The 13,222-nt window shown below is 45.4% G+C and overlaps 1 protein-coding gene across 2 annotated transcripts in view; it reads right to left on the bottom strand.

Annotated features, from left to right (window-relative positions):
• Smpd3 (sphingomyelin phosphodiesterase 3) overlaps positions 1-6,872 on the bottom strand; it is an 82,855-nt gene extending 75,983 nt beyond the window's left edge. For both annotated transcript variants that reach the window (XM_005345420.3, XM_013353805.2), the window contains exon 1: positions 6,674-6,872. The gene's annotated coding sequence lies outside the window, so the exon portion shown is untranslated. The remainder of the gene's footprint in view (positions 1-6,673) is intronic.
• Positions 6,873-13,222: the final 6,350 nt, after the last annotated feature.

Genomic DNA, 13,222 nt, shown 5'->3' with positions numbered 1-13,222 from the left:
ATATACTCCAACACTCACACATATTGTTAAAATTTTTAAAAATTTAGACTTGCTTATTTATACTTTATGTGTATTAATATTTTGCCTGTATGCATGTATGTACATCACATGTTGATACCCTGAAACTGGGGTTACAGATGAACATTGAACCACCATGTGTGTTCTGGGAATCAAATTTGTGTCCTTATAAGAGCAACAAGTGCTCTTAACTTCTAAGCTGTCTCTCCAGCCCTAACATAAATTTACTAAAAGTTATATTTGAAGAAGTAAAAAGAAGCTGAGTAGAATTAATTTTAATAGTATCTTTTATTTAATTCAACATATCCAAAATATTATTTCAACCCAGCTGCACTGCAAGTATTCAGTAGCCAGGTAGGGGCCACCATTGAATGACAGAGGTAAAAGCGGACTTTGTAAATTTTTTGTGTTTTATCCTTTATTTTTTCCTATTTCAACTTTAAAATTGGGTTTTGAGTTAAAATTGGATTAAACAAAGCTATGTTGATGGAAATGTGCCCTTTGGTAACTTGATGAACAGAGCAGCAGTGTAGAGCTGTGGAAAAAACAAGCATTAGGAGTCATGAGATGTCTGTTTGAAGACCCACCTTTGCCACCAACCAGGGATGTGATCAGAGAATCCTTCAACTTCCATTAGCTTCTGTCTTCGTGATAAAAAAGACATAATAATCTATGATACTTAAACGTATTTCCATCTTTAAAAACTCCTGCTTGCAGCAACACTCTTTTGAGGCTTTCAGTATACCCTCTCAATGTTTCTTTCTTTTGGTTTTTCGAGACAGGGTTTCTCTGTGGCTTTGGAGCCTGTCCTGGAACTAGCTCTGTAGACCAGGCTGGTCTCGAACTCACAGAGATCCTCCTGCCTCTGCCTCCCGAGTACTGGGATTAAAGGTGTGCGCCACCATCGCCCGGCCTCAATGTTTCTTTATGTCATGACTTGTGCGAAGGTGGGGGTTGTTTTCCGCAAGCCCAGATGTGTACCTGGTACATTGCAGGCAGTAGAAATATTTGTTGAATGACTATAAACCCAGTCTTCCTTTGAGGGAGTTTTGAGTTATTGCCAGAATAATTATAACAGTCTTAGGAATAAATTATATATTTTATTTCCTTTATTATGGTGGATGAAAATCTTCACAGGATATGTTCTGGAGGAGATACTTGGGATTCAAAACTGTTTCCTGATCCCGTTAGCAAGGAGGGTGGTGCTCAGTCATGGGCACGGCTGTCTGGAGACCTCCACAAATGGCCTCTTATTACATGCTGTTCTGATGCTGCAGAGAACTAAGACTCTAAATAAGACAATGACCAAATCTGTCTGTGGGCCTATGAATCAGAGCAGACCCAGATGGAAAGCCAGATCCTTGGCCTCCAAATGCCCTCAGGAACCACATCTTGTGGCAGAGCTCTGTAAAGCCCCCGCATGCAGAGAAAAGGAAGCAGATATGGGATGGAGACCTAGCTTAATGAAAAGCATCTTATTAAGAGAATAGGCCTGCTATTTCTGTGCGATATGCAAACCAAAGCCCAGGGAGAAGAGAAAAAGGACAAAGCTATTACTCTTCCCTTACTTTAGACATCTAAGGCTACAGGTACCACACGGAGAGATTCTGACCACGAGACCCTATGGTGTAAAAGGACTGGGACAGTTGAAACTGCTACCCTGGGAAAAGCAGGAGTCTTGCAGCCACATCTGAAGGTAAAGCATTAGCTGTGCTGGTGTGAGTCTGGACAGGAACGTGATGTTTCCCTAAGACTGGCTGACGTCCACAACAATGAAAAGTTTTATCTAGGTGTTAAGAACTTTGATGTGAAAGTCTGAGACTGGGAATAGATGAAAGGAGTCTCCTAATAATATCCCTGTTTTGTCAGCTCTGAATGCACTTGGTATTTAATTTTTTTTTAAAAAGCAGAGGCTTTTTTCTTCTTCCTTTCTTTAAAAAAAATCCACTTTATTGCTAACCAGACTTAAATTCCTGTGAAAAATTTCCACTCTAGGAAAAACCCCTATGTTTTTACACTGCATTCTTTGGTAACCAGGTTCAAGCAACAAACCTTACCAGAATAAGACACTAAAAAAAGGCAGTATATTTGCTGAACTTAAAAGGCTTCTGTGACTTGTGCTTGCATTCTACTTTTCCCCTAACTTCACTCCTCTAGAATTAGATATGCCATTACATAGGACAGTCCAATACTTCAGTTTTTGCTTCAGCAGTAGAAAAGAAAATGTGGCGAAGATGTTTGATGTTATTAAAGGAGTTTAATAGATCCCGATGGAACCTAAACTCCCTCTTGTTTGGTCTCCGGAAGGCCCCTTTCCTCTTAAAGATCACCTTGTTTGCTCACCTTGAAAGTGGGAATAACACTACCTCCTAGGACTGTCAGGATTAAATGCATTCTTGCATGCAAACAGCCTGATTTAGAAAATGTTTCCTCTTATAATGAGCCTGTAAGTCTTTAAATAGGGATTGCCGATGGGCTTATTCCAAATGATGGGGTGAGAACCTCTACATCTCTGTTTTCTTCCACTCTCTTCTGTAATCAGCTGTAAGGAAATCCTCACAGAGGCGGTGGCCCTCAGCTCAGCTCTGTTCCCTACTCCTTGAAGCTGGCAGGCAGAGGCCGGTATTCCAGAACCTTGGATAGATCCACGCCTTGGCTCAGCCCCTCCTCCACCAAGGAGCTGCTAGTTGAAGGAGCTACAGCAACCTGGGGCGATTTTTGCAGCGGAAGAGATACTCCCAATATGAATGCTGTTTCTTGCATACACAGCCACAGTGTCATTCATTATCATATACTTCAATATGGCCAGCCTGCCCTCCTGGATATTTTTAAGGAGTCTCTTCTCAGAAAGCCCTAACTCCACCCATAAGAAATTTCAAATTTAGAGTCCTTTTCTTTTCTTTTTTCCTATGAGTCCCCAAAGAACAAAACCACCACTCACATCTTCCTGTGTCTGCTGGTATTTAATTTGTTGGATTCAGTACAAGGATTAAATTTATTTTTTTGTTACTTTGTTTTGTTTTGTTTTTTTTTTTTTGAGACAGGTGTAGCCATGGCTTTGAATTCAGAAATCTACCTGCCTCTGCCTCCTTAGCGCTGAGATAAAAGGTCTGTGCCACCAACACCGGACTGGATTAAACATTCTTGATTAACCTCAAATAAAAGCAACAATGCATGAGCATGAGGAAATGCTTCACAGGACAAAGATTCAGGTATGAATGAAAAGAAACAAAGCAATTTTATGGCCTGTTGGTGATGTTAAGCACTCTTCTCTAATCAGGATATTCAGGTGGTTCAGCTTATGAGGTGATTTAGCTTTTCACTTGCCAATGCAGAGCACAACACACTATATGCAGGCACCTTCTGAACAGGCGAGGAAGAAATGAAGTCCTATTTTTACTTTATGATACTGAGTCACGTAGTTCAATGCAAATCACAAGGATGCCAGAGTAAGAACAATGCCAGGTATTTAAATACCTTCCTTTGAGGAGCTCTAACAATCTTGTGACAGTGTGAAAGCTTTTCAGAGCAGCTCCAGAAGAGACACATGTCACCAGGCGGGCATTTAGGACTCAGGATGTCTCATCCCACCTCCCCCACTCTAGTTCGTTGGAAAAGCCAGTGCTCAAGGGCCTTTTGAATTTAGTAATAGCCTCCAGAAGTCTGAAGTTTCTAAGCCACAATGTCAATGAGGAAAATAAATAAGGCTTGGTTTTGAAAATGTGTTACCGACTGAGAAAAAGATAAAAAGTGGAACATGAGAGGAGGGAAGAGTAAAGAAAGGTAGGGGAGAGGCCAGAAAGGTAGGGGAGAGGCCAGAAAGGTAGGGGAGAGGCCAGAAAGGCACCTGAATTTCTTTGACCTTGATAACTGTTTTCTATTTCTCAACTGTACAAAGACATGAAAGCCTTCAGACCCTCTTTTCCATGTGGTTGAAGACAGCAGCAGTTTTACTGCTTGGTGGCATTTGAAAGAACATAGACAAGAACAGCACCTTGGGAAGAAGGCACTTCAGTGAAAGGATGCTTACTTAATAGGTATCCAGGTCCTGGGCTCCATCATCAACTCTATGAAGCAACCAAACCAAAACAAGAACTTCTACTCCAAAGGTAAACAGGAAATTAGTCCCAGCAGAAGCATGTGGTTTTACCTAACAATGCCCACACTAACACAAGCCTCTCTACACTACAGGGGATTAGTAGTGGTTGTCAAGTTGTGCCTTGGTTTGACTTCCTTCCAGCAGAGGTCACTGTGGATGCTGGCAGTGGACACTTAAGGGAAAAAGACCAGGTAGGCTTGGCTGGCTGGTGGTTTCTCTGCCTGGTTCTTCCACAGTCCATAATCTATCCCCTTGATTTGTGTGAAGGAGATTATCTTGAAGCTGCATAAAAACCTTTGACATAAAAGTGATGGTGGCAGAGAAACTGGGGTCAATTGCTGGGACTCATCAGTCTGAGAGGGTGTGTCTATCTTCTAGGAGTGTTAAGACAGAGTCTCATTATCTAGCCTAGGCTGACCCCTACCTCATGAAAATCCTCCTGCCTCTGTCTCTCGGGTGTTGGGATTACAGGCATGTGACTGTCACATGTGTTGGTACCTGGTATTTTTAAAACCCCATCTGTGGTTATTAGTGACCCTAACTCTATAGCCTTTCCAACTCTGCTGACAGGCCTCCCAAACCTTACTCAGCAGCCAGTGGTAGGGCAGACCCTGGTCATTAGGGTAGCCCACTACAGCATGATAAGGCACTCCAGGGGATGAGGACTAATGACGATGTCAGGGTCAGATTTGGGGTCCTCAGGGGCTGAAGGGGCCACAACCTTGCAAAGTTTCACTGACTAGAATGTATCCAGTCCTTTAGCCTAGACCCTAGGCAGTTTAAAACTGCTTCCACCCTGAAGGCACGCATTTGGACCTTGGGTCAGCAATGTGGTTTGAGAGTTGAAAGGGTGACTCTCTTGCTCCCCTCTACCTCCAAGCTTAGTTCCTCTTCCTCCTTCTCTCCACCCCTCCCCCCTGCCATATGTATAGGCTCACCACAGCACGACACACAAGTGAACACTGAAGCACGGACGGACAGGACACAGTCACACACATTTTTCACTCACTCTGATCCACACTATTACCAAAAAACACACCCAGACACAGAACCAAATTTGACCTACTATAGCTAATGGGGCATGAGGTTGAGTGGGTCCAGTCAGTATGCCTGTCTCACACATGTCCCCTAAACCCCTATCCTTCCTGTAAGGTAGAGTCCCTGGTCATCCCAATCCTGTGGTCACAAGTCCTGACTCTGGTAACCATCGCGCACACCGCATTCTTGGGGCAGGACCAACAGTGGGGTTCGGGCGTACAGATGGAAGGGGGGTGCGACTAGAGTTGAGTGTACAGTACAGGACCTAGCACAGCACAACCACCTCCTCCCTCGGGATTTTCCATCCCGGCTCGCGCGGGCCCGCGAGGAGCGAGCGCGCTTTGTCTCTCTCTCTCTCTCCGCTCCTGGCACGTTTCCGTGGAAGCTACCCGTGCCGCGCCCGAAGCCCCCCTTCCTCAGCCGCGCCCCTCACGCAGGCCAGCCAAGCACGCCTGTCAGTGCCGCGATCGCCGCTTTGTCCTCCGGCAAATGCCTGAGCAGAGCGCGAAAGCCCCGCACCTGAGAGCAGCTGCTGCACGTCGGGTACCAGATCCCCGCGGCCAGAACTGGGGCGCGCTCGGCAAGCAGCGGAGCATCCTCCAGGATCCGCGAACGCGGACGATGTCGCCTGGAGCTGCCATATGCTGGCGAGGGAGACCACCGGGTCCTGCCCCTCAGGTGCCCATCCAGATCTGACTCCTCTCCTCAGGGCTAGAGCTCTAATCCCTGGGGCGTGGCGGGGCAGGGAGGATGATCTCCACTCTACTGCCTGGGACCTGGCTCTAGGGAAGAGGGCCTGGGAGATAAGACCTGGGAAGGGAGGGGTCCCTTAGACTCTCACTTCCACCCACCTCCCACACCCAGGCTACTTAGACCTTAGGCGCGGCTCCATCACAGAAGACCGGGAGCATCCATCAGTGCTTTCCTTCATGGGAGCAGGGTGGGGAGGGGTCCTCCATCCCTTCACTTTCTCCATTTCTCAAAAACAAATGCCCCGCAAAGAATCCAACTGGGTGCAAGAGGAGTCTAGGTTTATCCATTTCCTAGGATGCAAGGGGAAGGGTCTCCCTAATAACTAGAAACCTAGGAGAGTCTGAGAGGAGGGGAGGAGTCTCATCCATCACATCCCAATTTCCTTTTGCAACCTCAAACCTCTGGGATGTTATAGGGAAGGATTCCCCTGTCTCCAAACCTCTCATCCCAGAACACTCTCCATCCTCAATAACCCAAGCAGCTTCGACTTTAGGGAAAGGGAGACTCCAAGCCTTTTTCATGCTCCCCCAGGAGAGACGGGCGAGGGTCTTCCAGCCCTCGTCCCTCGCATTCAAGGAACCCTTTTACTACACGACAAAACCCAGCCTCGGCTGCTCCGACCTCAGGCACTGGGCCACGGAGAGGCCCGCAGTCAGCTCCCCAGTTCCACGGACAGATGGTGTGGAGAGCGGCGAGGACACGTCCCGTCAACTCCCCAGAACCCCCTCTCCTCAATAAAACAAAAGCGAATCCTGCAGCACCCACCTCAGGCGGCGCTCAGGAGGACGCTCAGCGCGGGGCAGCGCGCGCGGCGCCTCCCAGCTCCCCAGGACCCGGGCTTCCCAGTGGCGGCTCTCGCGGCGGTGACGGCTGCAGCGGCCACGGCTCTGGCAACCGGAGCCTCCCTCGGACTCAGCACCTGGAGCGGGGAACAGCTCCGCGCCTCATTCCGCCGACCCCGCCTCCCACTCGCCGCCGTAGCCAATGGCGATGCAGGCTCCGCCCAGGAGGCTGCCCATTGGGAGGTTCCGGCCCCTCCGTGGGGACCTTGTCCCCAGAGACCGCCCGAGTGTTTGCTCCGCCTGCTGGAACGTGTAGTCTCTTAAGGCCTTGGAGTGGGCTCGTGCCGCGGGCTGGTAAGCAGAGATGGACTGCATTTCCCAGAGTGCATTGAGAAGCCCTAGGCGAGGAGGAGGGTGGGAAGACTGTTTCCATAGCAAAGTCGGCCCCTTGGGCATGGATGGAGAAGTGGGGCAGGCCCCGGGGCCCTCGTAGGAATACACGTGACCTGGGATAGCCTCTTCGGTGGCGGGTTCGACTCTCTTTTTTTCTCGGTTCCTATCAGCAGACCCTGGGCCTCAGTTTCCCTGTCTAGGAAGAAGGGTAACGAGACGGCCTCGCTCCCACACTCGGTGGAGCCAAACGAGAGCGAGCCGTTTTGGTTCTTGCTCACCAGAGAAGGATACAGAAGGAGACCTTCACACTGCATTCTGAACTTTATTTTTTGCCTTAATCCTGACAGCGAAGGGCTTTACTTCCTGGTCACATTCCTTGCGCCACTAAGATCTTATCCCCACATTCTTGCCAACCGGATGCTGCAGCATCTCCTACAGTGCTTTCTGATAGAGTGAGCTACTTTTGCTTAAAACCCTTCACAGGCCTCCTGGGGACCCTGGGATCAAATCCACATTGCTCAGCAAAGCTGGAAAGTCCCTTGAGACTTGCACTCCACCCTCTTTTGCATCGTTTTTAACTTTGGAAACTGGCAAGCCTTGAGCACCCGCTTTCTCTCCTATGGTTGCCTCCATCTTGCCTTCCTCTAACTCAACACCCTTAAGGCCCCAGCTTAGACGTTACCTTGATGTGTGAAGAGTTTCTTGATGTTCTGCCCAGTGTTGCACATCTCTTTCTGAGTTTGTCAGCGTCTACTTCCTCTATTTTATTTGCATGTCCACACACCCATCTTCCTCATGGAATTGTAAATTCACAGAGGCGAGATCCGTATTATTCATATTTACAGTTCCATTTCTACAACATCTAACATATAGTAGGCATTCAACAAATATTGAGATTTACCCATATTTACTGAAAATGGACAGCAGTTTAACTGACTTTGGCATACACCTCCAAAATCTTTATTTCCTAAGGTTAGGTGTTTCCCATTGCTAGAGATGTTCACAAGAAGGATGCCACCGGTCGAAAAAAATGTTTAAATGCCATTCATATTATGATTAGTTGGAATACCATTATGATTAGTTGGAATTTTGCCTGAATGTCCTGAGGGTCCTTCTACATATATATACATTGACAAGAATAGCAAGCATGTATATATATGCTTGCTATTCTTGTCAATTCTCCACTAAATGTCATCAGTCTTCATGTTCCTCTATTTGTAGCTGTTGGCCCTACTTTCTGTGTCTAAATGCAAACCGCCCACTCCCTGTCTGGGAAGATCTCTCACCTGTCACTCATGAAATAAGATGCTGGCTGTCCTTTAAACCCTCTGTTCAGCATCGCAGGACTCCATGGTGGTTTCCTGCCTTGCTAGCTAGCTTTTCCCCCCTGAATCCCCACTGAAGATTCTGATATTGACTAGATGTTCCGTTAATCCTGTGCATTTCTTGTCACCATCCCAGAAGTTTAGGGTTATGACAACAAACCCATTCTGGAAAGAATGTCTTAATAATGTACAAGTGTAATTAATTCATGGTGGGAAAGGAAGTAACTAGAAAGACTCTGAATGGAGCCTGAGAGAAAGGAAGCCTGCTACGCTTGAGCCAGTGATAGCTGTGGAGCGAAGGCTAGGACAGAGGAGTCAAGAGAATGCCAGTTCTTTCCTAACAGGACTTCTAAGCAGCACCAATCTTGGCTGGACCCTGAAGGAGTCTGACTCAACAGATGGGGCCTCACTACAGAGGATGAGAAAACTGCAAGGAGCAGAGGGAAATGGGATGCATTGACGCTCAGTGGATAGATACAGTAAGAGAACAATGCCTGCTGGGAAATCGGGTAGAAGGGCTCTGCCATATAATAGGACATAATAGGCATCAACAGAAGGCTATTGAAGCCCACCTGGAGCCAGAGGTGAACCACTTTGGAGATCAGGCCTTCGGAAGTAGTACTAGAGCAGGAAATTAGATTAATGATAGAACCTGTCATGTGGAAGGCCCTGTGTCTTACTCCTGGCATCATCCCTCCACTAGTTATGCTAGTTTTCTGAAACGGTTACAAACAGGGAAAAGCTAAGGTTCTTGGATTCTACCCACAACCCCTGTGGATGCTAAAATGGAATATGCTAGAGGCACAAAGCCAGGTTCTAATCCTGATTTGCCCCTGATCCGGTCTGTGACCCTGGGATGAACTTCTGTCTTCAGCTATAAAATTCTGTTTACTGATGTTGGATACAAGCTAATGAGGGTATAGGTGGGGAAATTCAAGCCCATTTACTAGCTATATGAGCTCATAGAAACTACATTCTGGGATTTGTAGTTTGCTTATTTGAAAATGTTGTAAGGAGTGGACAGATTGCCCTATGTAAAGTATTTCACCTGCATTAAGCCTCAACGGATGTTTGTCTACTTTAAGATTTTCTATCTTGTGTTGTCAGATATTGGTTCGACTGTAGAAATGAGAAAAGCTGGTGCTCAGGGCAATTAGGGTTTGCCTCCATACCCTCTCTTAGTTCTTGTACGACTGGCTCGGGTTACATAATCTTTAATCCTCATCTCAGTTTTCTCATTTGAGAAATGGAGATGATAATGCCTCAGAGTTGAGAGGATGAACTGGGCGAATTAAAGTGCCTGACTCATGAAAAAAAAAAAGTTCAATATATTTAGTTTCTCATTTTTAGGGTATAGGATCCTAAAAGAATGGAATTCTGGGTACCTAGCAGCTAGAGTTGTAGAAGATTCCAGAAAAGTGTTGTGTTAGCCTCCTCCTTAAAGAGGAAAACAGAGCTTAAGGGAATGCCATGTGTTTTAATCAAGCAAGGAGGAGATTAGCCAGAATCCTGAATTTTAGACACTGGGCATTGGAGCAATTGACCAGAGCTATGTCCTAAAACATCTACCAGGGTAGGCTGAGGATCAAACTTTATTCTAAAGATAATGAAGGTTTTAAAGGAGACGGGCATTTTGAAAATGCCAGGGCTGTGTGGAGAATAACCAGAAGATGGAGGTGGGATGTGAATTGAGAAGCTGACACAGTGAGAACTGCACAGTGCGGGAAAAGGTGGATAATGTTTCTGAGCTGTATTAAAGAAGCAAAAATTCAGAGACCTTGGGGGTTTTGTGCGGTTGGGTTCATTTTTACTTTTTATATTTTATGCTGTGGAGCACATATGGAGGTCAGAGGACAACTTTTGGGAGCTGATTCTCACTTTCTACCTTTTGAGCTGCACTACAGACTCCAAGTCAGCTGGCCTGTGAGCTCCTGGTGGAGTACATACAGGCAAAACACCAGTCAATGCTCATGAAATAAAAGTAAATAAGTTGTGAAAACTAAATAAAATTAAAAAGAGGAGATAAATTTGAGTTGCTTGTGGTATGTCCAGTCAAGATGCCGAGGAGGTGGTCTGGAGCTTATGAGATCTAAGGAGAGGAGATAGAATGATAAATTGTCAACTTATTGATACATTACCAACTTATTAAAAGATAGGTCATGGAAATGAGTTGAATTCACTAGAATGGATCTAAGAGAAGGCCCAAATTCCTTGTGAGTTATCGACAATTATGGACCAAGCAGAGGAAGAGAATTCCAAATGAAAAGGCAAAAAGAACAGAGAGACTTGGAGAAAATCAGAGCACGGTGTGCCACAGAAACCAGAGTGGGGGTGGGGTGACACAGTGCAGTCCGAGTTAGTAAAGCCAAGCTCTGAAGTATCTCCACCCCCAGGTTAGCAACAGAGAGTCACTGGTGGCCTTGGAAAGAGCAGCTTTATGACTTGATGAATCCAACCTCTGGGAACCACATGAGAGCAGACAACAAACTCCAGCAAGCTGTGCTCTGACCTAAACATGTGGTGACTATATCATGAGAATACACATGTGCACACATGAATTAAAATGCAGTTTTTGAAAGGTAAATGGGGATATCCTAGTAGAGCAATAGATTATAGAAGAGTAAGTGGTTGAACAATGGAATGAACTCAGCCAGAGTGTGTGAGGTGAAGTTTGGAGAGAGTCTCAGATGGAAGAAAAGCACTTTCCTATCACATGGGAGGGAAAGAGAGGAACTGGAGGTGGGCCTGTGTACTAGGTAGCTCGACCACTATTTCTGCTTTAATACTGGAGTCGAGGATGTGTACTTAGCTCAATGGTAGAGGGTTGGGTAGAATGGGAAATATGAAGTGAAGAAATGCTCCAAGTAGCTGTTGTGGAAAAGGGAAGAGAAACTAATAGTGATCCACAGAGGCTTCAGGGCGGTAGCAGGACCTTCAGAGGTCGGGGACCATGAGCTTGTGGAACTCTCTGGAAACATAAAGTTTGTCTAGCCTCCCATCAGTGCTGGGAAAAGCATATGAGGCCGATCCAGAGCTAGACGTTGTTAGACAAGAAAGAGAACCAAGGGGTTTAGAGACACAGGAGAGGTGAGAGCTGCAGTTCACCCAGAGCAAGCAAGTCAGGATGGAGTGGACAAATGGGGCAGTGGGGTTGTTGGTGCGTGGGGGCACAGATGTCGTCATAACAGGGAAGAGCATGTTATGCTGGCCAGATGTAGGGTAGCTCTGAGCAGGGTGACAAGCATGGGCACAACTGATTGTGGGATTGAAAAACCAAGCTTGTTTGATCACTGCAAGCCTCCGTCAGATAATTGCTTTGAAGGAGACATCTCTGTTCCAAACTGTACAATGCGTGGGAAGTTAAATGATAGCAAGGAGCGTGATGGAGTGCAGAGTCCTCTGATGCGAGCTTCACAGAAACCAAGAGACGGTAAGAGGAAGTCCTCTTATCTAACGTTTGTGAGTGTGGAGAAAGAGAGGCAGTGAGTTTTTTAAGCTATTTCACAGAACTATTGTGTCAGCATCATCCACACATGAGAGGTTTTATGTACACCTAAAAGGCAGAACGCCCAGGAATAAAATTAGCTGGATGAACATGCAGCTCTCGTCTTCATGGTGATGCTGTATCAACCCAGTTCAGTGACAGTGATTCCTATAATTTTCAGGATAGTTTGTAGATTTAAGTATGTGCATATCAACTAGAAGATGTGTTTAAGAAACAAATTAAAATTTTTTTTTTGCAAATTTCATTTCTTAGCAACGATTTGTTTTCCCAGTTTAGAACATAAATTAGAGAACTCATGTTGATTTTTTCCCCAAATGTAGAACTTAGAGCTTAATTCATGCCTTTGAAATGCAGCCATTCTCCTCTCTACATCTTTGAAAGGGATTACAAGGACTTTATTAGTTTTTCAAATAATCTTGCCAGCACATTCAGACTTCCCACGAGGGTCTCCTTCATAATGTTGACCTGTGAGGCATGGTGCTACAGATGTGCGTGTGTGTGATTTCTAAGAGCAGTCTAACAGGCAGACAACTTTAGGGTTTCCAGAGCAGCAGCCTGGTCTGAAATCATGTGGCCTGATACAGCATAGGAAACATGCATCTAAATATGAACACATTCCTATAATGTCTACAGAAATAAGAGAAAGAACAGTTAATTGCCTTGAAGAATCTCTTTTAAAAACATTACTTTAAAGTGGTTATTTAAAGATTTATTTTATATTGTTTTTACATGCGTGTGTGTTGTGTGTGTCACATGTGTACAGGTGCCTCCAGAACACACACACACACACACACACACACACACACACACAATTTTGTTACTCTCTGTCTTTTCTCCAATCTTAACTTTCTAGTGACTCACTAGGAGGAGCACAGTTCATCTACTCTGTCCCCTGTTGCATATAGTATATAGAACAGTACCAAGTGCATAATACCAAGTGCTCAGCAAAACATGCTTAATGACTAAGAAGAACAATACATTATCATAATACATGATACTAGCATCTATTTTTGATTCTTTCAAATTATAATTCACATCTAAAACACATGTACAGCCTTCCAAATGCTGAAAATCATGGCTAAAACACATTATTAGTGCTAGTATTTTGTTATGTAAGCACTTTTTCCATTGCTTGAATTTACTTGATCAGTTGCTATGTCTTCACTCAAGGCTCAGAGAGATGTCCTTGTGCCTTGGACAGTGCAAGCATGCCTTGAGGAACAATTTATTTTTTAAGGTTTATTTATTGATGATATACATTGTGTTCTGTCTGCATGTATTCCTGCATGCTGGAAGAAGGCACCAGATC

Source organism: Microtus ochrogaster, chromosome 4 (genome assembly GCF_000317375.1).
Source record: "Microtus ochrogaster isolate Prairie Vole_2 chromosome 4, MicOch1.0, whole genome shotgun sequence".
NCBI classification, from domain to species: domain Eukaryota; kingdom Metazoa; phylum Chordata; class Mammalia; order Rodentia; family Cricetidae; genus Microtus; species Microtus ochrogaster.
The sequence above is the reverse complement of the archived record's forward strand: the minus strand, read 5'-3'. Positions and strand labels throughout refer to the sequence as shown.